Source organism: Alosa pseudoharengus, unplaced genomic scaffold (assembly GCF_046254945.1).
Source record: "Alosa pseudoharengus isolate Yale_2024_CS ecotype anadromous, Long Island Sound unplaced genomic scaffold, YU_APseudo_1.1 YU_APseudo_1.1_scf_21, whole genome shotgun sequence".
In the NCBI taxonomy this organism is placed as follows: Eukaryota; Metazoa; Chordata; class Actinopteri; order Clupeiformes; family Clupeidae; genus Alosa; species Alosa pseudoharengus.
The window spans coordinates 1,258,346-1,270,845 of record NW_027468674.1 but is presented as its reverse complement, the minus strand read 5'-3'; the positions used below and the strand labels follow the sequence as shown (position 1 = coordinate 1,270,845).

Genomic DNA, 12,500 nt, shown 5'->3' with positions numbered 1-12,500 from the left:
TGTGGCCAATATTAGCGAGATTTTGACATTTGTAGCCAATACCACATTTGCTGTTGCAAGAGGCTGATAGAGGGTATTGGGGGGTCCGACCCCCCTAGATGAGACTTGGACCCTCCCAAAAGGGATGAAAATAATAGTTTGGGGGGTTAATAAAATGTAATGCTATCCAATATTGCATGTAATTAAATGTAATGTTATCCTATATTGCATGTAATAAAATGTAATGTTATCCTATATTGCATGTAATTAAATGTAATGTTATCCTATATTGCATGTAATTAAATACAGTACTACCAACACATACCAACAATTCAGGATATAATCTAATGAAATACGATTTTCAAACCCTCACCCCCATTGGACAGTACCATTTCTCTGTTACGTTCAGACTGTGTTCTTTGCTATGATATAATACTAACGAATTAAGACAAATGCACAGAGCTGCAAAAGGTATATGGGTTTACAAGCGGTAGCCATACATTTGTCTAATATTTCACTGCCTTTGTAACATAGTGATAGCCAACCTTTGAAAAACATTGAGTAGCAAGATCGCTATGGTTTAACCGGAGGTCTCCCTTCCACTCAGCGGCCACGACCATCGCTGCTGCTTATAGCTTAAAAAACATTAGGCCTACAATCACACGCCATGTGAGGAGTTCCATAGATATAGGCTACTGATCAGGCGATTTATCAGACTAATCAGGCGATTTATCATTTTGTGCAATTTCATTCTTAATGTCTTAACAAGAGGGAATATGCACTAATATTCAGGGAATTTCGCATGTACTGTAGATTAGTGGTTCTCAATCTTTTTTAAGCAAATGCCCATACACCCATAATTGCAACGTTACCTGCAGTTTGTTTGAAACGCTACGTGAACATATAAAAAGTCAATTGGACTTGTCAATTGGACTTGTCTTTCCTCGTTGGCATTATTAGAGATTCGTCTGTCATAAAAGCGTATTGCTGCAAACGTTTTGTGATATAAACTGGCACAATGCACTAGGCTATCTATACATTGTATGAAATGCCTAGGTTAAACAATGTGAATATATTTGTATTCCAACCATGAACAAAAGTCGAACAAGTCATTTTTTTCATTTGCTTGATGTTTGGTAGGCTTAGGCTATCCAAGTAAGACTAATCAAATGAACCAAATGCAGGCCTTGTATTAGGCTAGGTGAACTTGACTATTAAACGGGAGACTTTCTGTAGCCCATCTGTAAACAATTCTGGGTCTTAAATTTAAGTTGTATGTTTGCCATTTCTGTGCTACTAGTCTGTATGCATTTCCATGTTTGCAATGCACTGCTATACCAAAAAATATTTTTTGACTGTGGCGCACGGGGCGCACCTTGAAACAGTGTTTACCCAAATTCAACCCTTCCCATAACGTGTAGGGTATATTGTGCTTGCTAGTATGATTACTTTCTTTTACCTTGTTGGTCAGCTAGCCACGGTCATATGACCTTTATTTCGAAGGAAAATTGACTGTGAACCACAAGTGTGAAATCATGTGCAAGCCTATTATATAAAGTGGAGAGTGACGTCACCAGTCTAAATAGCTGTACCCCCCGAAGCTCACGGTATAATTCGAACACTGCACACACATACATGTAAACGCACACACACACACATACATGTAAACGCACACACATACACATACATGTAAACGCACACACATACACATACATGTAAACGCACACACACACACACATACATGTAAATGCACACACACACACATGTAAGCACACACACATACTGTACATGTAAAAGCACACACACATACATGTAAACGCACGCACACACACACATACATGTAAACGCACGCACGCACACACACACACACACATACATGTAAACACACACACACATACATGTAAACACACATACACACACATATATGTAAACTCAAGCACACACACATACATGTAAACGCACACACACATACATGTAAATGCACACACACACACATACACACACATACATATAAACGCACACAAACACACACATACATGTAAACGCAGATAAACACATCAAAATACTAGATGTACCGCATAGCGGTACAAAATATGACCGCCGCTCAGTCCTGCACATCCATTCCGCGAAAATAAATCATATTAATGAATTTGTCTCCATCTTCTACTCCATCCCCCACTCTTGAAACTTTTGTGTATGCTTGTTTGGAATGTGTGTTTGCACACATTCCGCACACAAAGTAGCCTACTGGCGCTGCAAAGGTGAATAGATTTGTTTCTGGACCAAAAAATTTGTAGCATTGTTATAAAACCTTTAAAATCTCTAAACAATCACAAGTAGGGCAGTTCATCACAGTCCATCCATTGCAACTGGACTGATGAAAGGTACACCTGTAGGCTACATTGTATTTGGGAAAAGCAGAAGGTAGCAGCATAATGTATTTATTTATTTATTATTAAACTAAAACAATCCCTGTCAGTTCCATTCAGTTTTCAGACGAGAGGTCATGTCATGGATTTTTGTGAATGTTTCTTCTTCTACATATGCAAAATGCCGTTTTACCCAGTGGTGCAAATGACTGACATGTGCAAAAGGGCCTTCATGAAATGCGTTGCGAGACTGTTCATACACATTTTAACGGGCAAAGAGCTACTGTCCGTTATTGTTTGTGTAAATAATATGCTGATTCATGTTCCCTTGCATTTTGCAACTATGAGGTCCATGGTTAAGCTCAATCTTTTGACGCAATCTTTTGATTTTCACCCAGCCTAGTCCATGGTAGGCGCCCGATAGAAATATTGTTTAATTTTGCGATTGAGATATCCACGCACTGGCGCCCCCCCTGCGACGTGTTCGCCCCCCGGTTTCAGAGCTATTCTAAATGCAAAAATGCATAGAGGGAGTTATGACAAAACCGTGACTGTTAACAAACTATAAGCTATATAAGGTAGGCCCTATGCTAGGCCTATTACACAACACTTGTCACTAGGCTATGCTGGCGACTCAAATAAAATCTCCTTTGGAACCAATGGCTTACACCTTACAGTATCAAGCTGCCACCTCTTGGCGAAAAGTTAATAGTTTTGCATATCAGTAATACATTTCACGTAGCTGTGTGAATCACGGAAAGGGCGAATGAAGTGGACACAAATGGAACCCAACCCACTGTACAGTAGCTCAAGGTCTGTGGCTAAAGCAGCCATAATGAAAGCGTTATCATTGTTTGGATACTTCACACACACGTGTTTTAAAATCGCATAGACTATACTACCAAGCTGGAATCAAAGCACATCGACTCCCCTCTCACACCCTAAACACGCACTTCGATCAAACAAAAAGCGCCTCAGTCTCACGGAATAGCCATAGGCAAAACTGTATCTGACCGGTGTAACGTTGGTACTAAATCATCCATCGCAAAGAATGATTTTTGTAGCACGTGCAACAAATATGTGTAGGTACAGCCCTGCCCTGAATACATCTCAACGTGCGCTCTAAAACATCTGGTTTAAATGGAGATGTAGATCATCACGGGTGCGTTAATAAATCTACATTGCGGCGAGTTGACACAAATTATTCACTTTGACGAATTTATGTAGTTTCAGTTACTTTACTTTGAGCCATGCTCTTCCTTACTTGAATCACCTTTGAAAATAGAGGATTGAAGTAGCCTATATGGGTGTTTGGGAATGAACGTTGACTCAGATGCTTTTTGAGACTTTGAGCAGAAATGTCCCAGCCCGGTGTTTAGGATGCATCATAGCAGGGGCGTCACTAGACCTTATTCACTGGGGCACGTGCCTTAGTAAAAGTCTCCAGTGCCCCAGTACAATTCTAGCGCGGCTCTAGCTGGAAACGGCATTCATGAGCGCATCTCCGTGCCTGCTTTAGTCATGGCTCCAGCCTGTCACTTACCAGCCAATAAAAAACAAGGAATAAAGAAAGGGGCCATAATAGCTAATCAGGAAATAGCACCTCTGTAGCTGGCTAAGATTGAACGCAACAACCAATGAAAATCGTTCACATGATTATTCCAGCCCCTTACACTGTGGAATCCGCTGGAGCTCGTTACATCACTTTGAGCAGAGTGAGTCATCCCCTGTTTAATGTTAGCCTACAACAAATTCACAACTTGTTTGCTGTTAGAGAGTGTTGCCCACATAACTAGCATCTGTTTATCAATGCTTAGCGTCATTGTAGCCTAAATTTAGCAACAGTTTACCAGCTTGTGCTCTCCCCCTCACACACACACACCATGCTACAGTAGGCTGCATGCACACATGCGAACAATTAATAATGATTTATACGTATACTGTAGAGAGAGTCCTGTAAAAGTAGCCTATACTGTTTGTGAAGCTGTCCTACTGTAAAACTAAACATAGCCTTCTGATAAACTATTCAGAGATGGACATCAGAAAATTCTTCCTGAACAGAGGCAGAGGGAGAGGAACAGTGAGGAGAGATGAGGAGGACGAGGGAGGTATGATAATTTTGCCCACATTAACGGTCACATTAACATTTATGCTGGTAATAGCCAGTGCTGTGATTTGATTAATTGTTTAATGGCAAACTTAAATAAGTTTACTGCATTTGCAAATGTAGCCTAAGAATCAGAATAGACATCTGTGTAGATTATTATAGGCTACATTTGCTAATTATCACCAAAAGTCAGTATGAAGGCTTTAGTAGGCTATTTAAGCTAAAGAACTGCAGTATTGCCAGGATGTCTATAGGACCCTTGCCTGGGAGGGAAGTATATCTCAATTTTGACTAAAAATAAGCTTCCCTTGTGTTAGTAGGAAAGCCTATTAAATTCATGCAGTGAGTATAGGCCTACTTATGCCTATGTGTTTGGATGTTGCTGGATAGTGGCTGCTACAACAATTGAGGGAGAGAATGCTGGAGGAGAAGGAGGAGGAGAAGAAGGTCGAAAAGAGGGAGAAGAGAGGGGAGAAAGAGCACAGGCTGGGCAGTCCAGTACCAGGCAGGAGGAGGAGGAGGAGGAGAGAGACAGGCAAGAAACGGATGAGAACATGATGGGGGCTAGACGTAAACCTATGCAGAGTATGGAGGAGGATGTCGGGGGAGCCTAGGGGAGATATGTGATGGTCCAAATCAGGCTAGCCATTTATTTCATATTGCGCGCACAGTTAATTTTTTTTGTTTTTTAATGTATTGGGAGTTGGGGGCCTGTGCCCCAGCAAAGCTCTAGGTCTAGAATGGCCCCTGCATCATAGACAGGTTATCTTTCAGGTAGCCTATATATTTTCCATTAAAAAACCATCACGTAGCGAACGTGTTGTGGCTAACTCACTGTTAGTAGCCTAGATTATGGTCATAAGCAAATGAGATGACAGTCGAAAGATACAATTAGTGCTGTTATCAATTTGCTTGGTAGCCTATAAACGCATTTATGGTTTTCTACAAATACAGTGGGCATCGCTTTCAAATGGCCACTTCAGTCGCGCATTACGAGGCGTGAAGCTGCGTGAAGCTTTAGTACCACTTTCAGCCACTGTGCGTCGCTCTGCCACTGTACATCGCTCTGTCAGTAGCCTGACTGCCGCCCCCTCTGAAAAAGCAGGAGGCTACCAAACATAATTGTTACCGAGAGGAATCCCAGCCTACGAATTCAATAACAAAATAAATCATGCATAATTAAACATTACCTAGATTAAGGCTACTTGGGTATGGCTTAAGGCTTGACTACACGGTGGTAGCGAAAATCGAAATCTGCTATGTTATTGTCAGTGTTGGGGGCAATGCAACTACGCAAATCAAAACAGTGTCTTAATTTGCCCTACTTCTTGACTGCAATGTAGTCAATTGACTGCTTGACATGTCATTTTTATTTTTCTGTACAATAAACAAATACATCTGCTTTATGCCGCAGAATTACATTCATATTTGGCTGACTGCAGACGCGCCACTTCCCTCCCGATATTCCAAGATTAAGATAGTAGGCTACTATCATAAAAAAATCGTTAAAACGAATAGCAATTTGCAATTTGACAAAACACTGGTCCTCATTTTGCGAATGTGAGGACGATATGAGCCTGTTGCATTTAGTTAGATGTCCGAGTCACGCATGTTTGAAAACCACTGGCACGTAATCACAATAATTTAACACACGACAGTTGGATAGCCTATTTCATCATGTCCCCATGCCTACATTTTTGTGAGTAGCATAGAGATCGTTAAAAACAATAAAGTAGCCTATGTCTCTCCGTTTGGGACATCGAAAACTTATATTTTGAATAGGGTAGACTACCGTCGGAGATGCTGACTGGCAAAGGCCTCGGGATAACACGTTATCTCCACTATGATCACTCCCTTGATCAAAGTGGGTAATTAAATAAAAGTTTGAGAACCACTGGCTTAACAAGTTACCTGCAGTCCAGAGCAATATTCTGATGATCGGCGATGATATCGGCAAATGTTTGTTTTCCAAAGTAAGAATTTCACTTGACCATGCACCTTCGACAATGAATAGCTCATTACACTTACTTACACGTTACTGTTAAACGTAGGCCTAACTGGTATCATTACAAACATTATTCTGTGTCCTAAAACTGGCATATTTTATGGCAATGTGTCATGTAAATTCGTTGCAAAATCTAGAGAAATGTGTGAGGTGGTCAGCGGGGGACAATTGAGACACACATTGAATTGTGTTATTACTTGAACATTCCACACTATCCACAGCTGTGGTAGGCCTATCAGGGGCAGGAGGATTACTGTTAGCGCAGGCTTTATATAAAATTCTTCAACAGGAGGCCTCGAATGCAGGCTTGCCCTGTGGTTTGCGCAGCCTACAGTAAATAACAGACCCGCCACAATGTGCGGTATGATGCTTTTGTACGAGCAAGATGTTTTTGGTGCCCTACGCACACTGCATGTTCTTAAATAACAATGATCATCAGTAATATTCGACCATTCATTTGTGTAAATGGGCAAGCGTGACCACCTTGATTGGCTGATGATTGTAACGCGGGCATGATTCCAAACACCTCCCTTCCGATGATGAGTGACAGGTGACAGGTCTCAGAATGCGTGCGCTACACAAGGACGGAAGATGATGAATAACTGGGGCCGTAGGCTATTCACTAAGGCTTTTATCTTACTACTAGGAGTAGGCTACTCCTAAATCGCACTAAAAGATTTTAGCTTGGAGTTTTCTCTTAAAAGTTATTCACAAAGCCTTTCAGACAACTCCTCAACTAGGAGTGAGTCCAAAGAGTATAGAAGTAACATTCTTTGGTGAGTCTTCGTTGCTATAGATGACGTCATTACTCATGCACGAGCTTGACTGAAGTGACCACCTTGATTGGCTGACGATTGTAACGCGGGAATGATTCCAAACACCTCCCTTCCGATGATGACTGACAGGTCACAGGTCGGAGAATGCGTGCGCTACACAAGTAGTGCGAAGGACGGAAGATGATTAATAACTGAATAAAAAGGCCTAGCCTAAATGAATAAAGAGTAAGGCAAAACAAATAGCCTAGTAGCCTAATGAAACATAGGCCTATGGATTGATGCAGTAGCCTACCTTTGCAACATTATTAAATTAATCTGTCACCATATGCCTAGGCTACGTTTGCAAAGAGAACATTTTAATTTGATTCACAATGAAATGTTACATTTAATTTACATGTTAACAATGAGTAGTTTTGGTTGTTGTTGGTGGCGTTATTGCATCCCTTTTATGAATGCAAAATTGTTCCCTCGCGATTGGAAGCTCCTGTTGCCGCATAGCGCATTTCAAAACATCGCAGCGTAAAATGCCACAAAAAGCTGTTTATGAATAGGTCTTAGTGAGTTAGGAGTCCTCTCGAATTCTTTTAAGCTGTCCCAGACTTTTAGGTGCTATACTTTTAGGTCTAAAATGCTTCGTGAATTACTTTTTGTGAAAATTAGGAGTCCTAAAGTCCTAGAGCTACTTTTAGCCTTAAAATTCTTTGTGAATACGGCCCCTGAATAAAAAGGCCTAGCCTAAATGAATCAATAATAAGGCAAAACAAATAGCCTAGTAGCCTAATGAAACATACGGATTGATGTAGTATCTTTCTAACATTATTAAATTATTCTGTTACTATGCCTACATTTGCAAAAGAGAACATTTTAATTTGATGCACAATAATGTTACATTTAATTTACATTTTGACAATGATTAGCCTAGTTTTGGTTGTTGTTGGTGGCGTTATTGCATGTTAGTTATGCCTACAATGCAAAATTGCTTCCTCACTATTGAAAGCTGCATAGGATTTCAAAACACGGCAAAATGCCGCAGGTTTGTGAATAGGTCTGTGAGTTCTTTTAAGCTGTCAGAGGTGGGAAGGTGTGATTTGTTGGGGGGCGGGGGCAGGGCCGGATTAACTGGTCACAAATGTCTGATGGCCCCCCTTCCCCCCCAGCCAACGTGAATCGGGTGGTCAGTTAATAGGCTGAAGATTTTTCCTGCCATCTAAGGCAGTGGTCCCCAACCACCGGCCGCGGCCCGTACATTCCTAACCGGGCCGTAGCCTACGACATGCATGTTTGCATTTTGCAAGGTCTATTTTCTTACGTCTGTCCCGCCTTCAACACTTTACATATTGCCTTCAGCACTGCGCAGCCTCAGGTCAGCTCACTTCACTTGATCAGTTCTTGGCGAACGGTAGTGTCACACGAAGTTAGCTAAACTGCTAGAATGAGCAACAAAAAACAAGCATCTTTAGCAGACACTGGCCAGGGTGTTTAAGTTGCGAGAGCCGCTGCAGAGATTTCTTACAGAAAAAAAGTCACCGTTAGCTGCACATTTTAGTGATGAGGACTGATGTGGCATATTCGGGTTGCTTAATGACCTCAACCTGTCACTCCAGGGGAGAATGACGACTGTCTTTAAACTGGCAGATAAAGTCGCTGCATTTAAAGCCAAGCTTGATTTGTGGGGACGAATGGGGACGGGGTGTAACCTCTCTGGCGGGTTTTTGGATCAAAACCAAAGCAGAATATCCCGAGATAGCCGTAAAAGCGCTGAAAACGTTGCTACCATTTCCCACCACGTCTCTATGCGAGGCCGGGTTTTCTGCAATGACTGCAACTAAAACCAAATTGCGCAATCGACTGGACATTTCAAACACACTGAGGGTGTCTTGTTGCAGGGAAACAAGCACAGGGCTCCCACTGATTATATTCGTAATGCACGTTTAGTTCCCATGTTTTGTTCCCATATTTTGTTAAGCATGTTCACACTTGATAGATGTAGCTTCAAGTTGTTCAATTTTCATAGTTCATATTGTTAAATTTTCACTTCTTCAAGTTCACGTTTTTCACGTTTTTAAGAGTTCGTTACCTTCACTGTTCCTACATAACTGGAGCTAGTTCTTTTCAAGTAATGCATGCACAACACATATGGAACATGGAACTCCCGAACAAACCGGTCCATGGTACGTAAAAGGTTGGGGACCCCTGATCTAAGGCACGAGCGCATCTGTGAGGCCAAGCTTCAGCTTGCAAGCTTCCAAGAATTGAAGAGATGCGGACGGCACGGCACGGCATGCCCAATGAAAATAAATTAACGCAACGCAATGCAACACAACACAGACACCGCTTCTCTCGCGTCAGTCACTGACATGAACGAAACACAGAACCCGCTTCTCTCATGGCAGTCACTGACAGTAGCCTAGAATAAATACATGGGGAAAAACACTTCCCCATGACAAAGACATCGTAAAACACTGAAAGTTAATATTTTGTCACTAGCAACATATCGGAACTCCCCCTACCGTCGGTCCCGTATTTCCACCGTCTTGCGTGTACGTGTCACTTATATCCATTTCTATACAAACCAAGACAGCGGACTCCTAAAGAGACGCAACCACCCACACCATAGGTGTATCTAAATTAGCTATGTACCAAAAATGACATTTTACCGTGACTCAAAGAGCTGTAAACAGTGTTGTAAGGCTGCGTGTACACAACCGCTTGGAGCTCCAGTGGAATTTTAATTTAACGACTAGAATTCTCGGTCTAACCGTCCATGTGCCGTTAAGAACCAAACCAGATTTTGTTCAAATCTACACACCTATGGCTACTGAAAAATGTAAGGTTAATTTAGCAAATATTATTTTGAAGTGTTAAAAAACATCGTTGTTTTAGAATTTCTGAACAAAAGTGGTGATAATTGGGGGTGTTACGATACATCTGTCCTTTGTCAAATGTGTTATGTTCCAAGTAGCCTATGCGTAATTCTGCTGCATAAAGTTGTATGTTTATGACATTCAAGCAAGGAAAACGATGATTTGAAGACATCTGTTTCGTTGGAAGGGCAAGGGGTAGCAACAGGGCAACACAGAGACAGGCCCGATGGCAGGGTTGTTATGAGAGTATTAAAATCTGATAGCCTATTCTACGGCAAGACAGCGGGGGAAAGTTAAAATACGTGATAAACACGGAAAAAGTTGGCATGCATTGTTTCGGTCCCCATGCACAGGGATTATTTGTCATATTATTAATCACATATGATTATTTGTGAAATTGTGCAAACAGGCGCAACACATTTGAAAAGGAAGGACTGGTAGCATGCAAGCTCACGAAATATTGATTTAAGAACGTTATCACAGTGTGTGGCTGTGGCGCAAAGCAGCGCGGGCGGAAGACATGCGACAATTGGCAAGGGGAGGGTCATGTCTTTAACAATTCTGTCGGAGGGTCATTGAACAATTTCTAGCAGGCAAGGGAGGGTCATGCAATTTTTGACTGAAGCACTCAAAATTCTTCCGGTGGCCCCTTCAATAAATAACGAACAGTCCCTAGATTGCTGCTGGGCTTGGTTCATGTCCGTTCACAACTCATTGCCGTCAAACGCGTAGCCTATCTCGCGGTTGCATCCATTACAAACAAACATGCAATGTGAACGTCTGGGATTGGGAAGAGCACTAAATGCTCTACTGAATAAGCACGAAGTCAAACCTTTAAATGAAAAACACTCTTTAATAATCAAAAAAATAAACCGCTAAGGAAGTAAACTTGTGACCTTAAAAAATCGTTTATCGCCTGTAACTCCGTGATAACAGGACGTAACAGGAAGGCATTTGGCTGAGCAACGGAGGTTAATATGCTCTATATTTTGTCCAAATGATGTCTGTCTATCATCGTTGCACTCGGAGAAAACCAGAATGTTTAATTTGTCCTGCGTTTCTTCTACGGCTGCAAACGGGATTCACTCGCAGTTAACCAAATATTTCTTTATTAGGGCAGGGCAGGCATATTTCTGGCTATTAAATTATTTCTAAACCAGTCTGCTAATGTCTGTAGTGAAGTCTGTGTAGGGTTTTCCAGGCTCCATTTCTTTTTACGAGACACTCTTCTCACTTGAGCCATCTACCGGTTGTTTGGGTTGTTGCAGCGTCTCACTGGGAAAATACAAATTAAAGTCGCGTGATACCGCGTGATCCCACGCGCGGACCGCGAGTGAAGCTGGCCAAGTCGAAGCACTGCCCACTGTACATCAATAATCAAATTGGCCTCCATCACTCAACCATGCTAACGGTTACAACATTATTTTACCTACGTTCTGCTATTGATAGGATTAACGTAGCCTACCTGCAGTAAAAAACAAGCATGTCCGATAAACATTCTCAGATTTATTTCGGCTTCAAGGGGAAATGGGAATTACATGTCATGCAGAAATCATCCTACCCTTAGACGTTCTCTGCGGCAAACTACTGTACAGCCTTGTCCTTGTAGGAAGCGTAGTGTCTTTCCAACCCACTTTAGATTAACTTCCAACAAAATTACGTCTCACTGCAACGATGCGCCATCTAGTGGACAAACGACTATGTGACGCCAATACTGGAAATGCAGCCAAATTATTATTATGATGAATATTTGGTTTTCCTTTAATCCTACTGGATTTGCAATTATGTATCGGCCGTTCTAATTGGCGATACTGATGGTATACGTGCCTGTGTGTGTGTGTGTGCGTGTGTATACATGTGCACCACCATCTACAGGCCAATGAGTGTACAGTCACTAAATGTACACATAACTTAATTTTTTAGACCCCCCCATGGATGAAATTCAGGTTAATCATACACATAAAATTTGGTGCAGTTCTGAACGTCTTTACTGAAGAGAGGGGCGATTAAAACAGAATGATATTGCATTTTCATTTTTTACCGGGGGGGGTGCAAATCACAAATGAGTGATTATGGGCTAGGTTGATGTGGGCCCTTGAGACCAACATACCATAAAAATGTCTTCATCCTCGGTGCCACGGTTCAGGTAGTTATTTAGGAAAAACTGCATTTTTTGGGTTTCGGGGGGCCCATCGCGGAGGGGGAGTGGCCCCCGGGGACCAAACGAAATTTTTCCGTAAAAGTCTAGTGGGGCTACATACCCACCAAATTTCATGTGCCCCGGTGTTTCGGTGCCCCGGGTATCGTTGACCAAAATATCAGGAAGTAGATGACGGGAAAAAACAAAAAAACAATGACAATCCCTATATGACCGCTTCGCTAGCTTTGCTAGCGGCGGTC

General features: G+C 41.9%; 1 protein-coding gene across 1 annotated transcript in view; it reads left to right on the top strand.

Annotated features, from left to right (window-relative positions):
• Positions 1-12,500, top strand: part of doc2a (double C2-like domains, alpha) — a 97,500-nt gene that overhangs the window by 68,209 nt on the left and 16,791 nt on the right. The gene's annotated exons all lie outside the window — the stretch shown is intronic.